Source organism: Octopus bimaculoides, chromosome 6 (assembly GCF_001194135.2).
Source record: "Octopus bimaculoides isolate UCB-OBI-ISO-001 chromosome 6, ASM119413v2, whole genome shotgun sequence".
Classification (NCBI taxonomy): domain Eukaryota; kingdom Metazoa; phylum Mollusca; class Cephalopoda; order Octopoda; family Octopodidae; genus Octopus; species Octopus bimaculoides.
In genome coordinates this window covers 107,977,815-107,978,233 of record NC_068986.1, presented here as the reverse complement: position 1 = coordinate 107,978,233, position 419 = coordinate 107,977,815, and the positions used below count along the sequence as shown (strand labels likewise).

The window sequence follows — 419 nt, the reverse complement described above, 5'->3', positions numbered from 1 at the left end:
ACAGCACTGAGCTGGACATAGTAACAGCACTGAGCTAGACATAGTAACAGAACTGAGCTAGATATAGTAACAGAACTGAGCCAGACATAGTAACAGCACTGAGCCAGACATAGTAACAGAACTGAGCCGGACATAGTAACAGCACTGAGCCAGACATAGTAACAGCACTGAGCAAGACATAGTAACAGCATTGAGCTGGACATAATAACAGAACTGAGCCAGACATAGTAACAGCACTGAGCCAGACATAGTAACAGCACTGAGCTGGACATAATAACAGAACTGAGCTAGACATAGTAACAGAACTGAGCTAGACATAGTAACAGCACTGAGCCAGACATAGTAACAGAACTGAGCTAGACATAATAACAGAACTGAGCCAGACATAATAACAGAACTGAGCTAGACATAATAACAGA

At 42.5% G+C, this 419-nt stretch overlaps 1 protein-coding gene across 2 annotated transcripts in view; it reads right to left on the bottom strand.

The window, feature by feature from the left end:
- Positions 1-419, bottom strand: part of LOC106867987 (uncharacterized protein C19orf47) — a 27,292-nt gene that overhangs the window by 22,617 nt on the left and 4,256 nt on the right. The window lies entirely within an intron of this gene.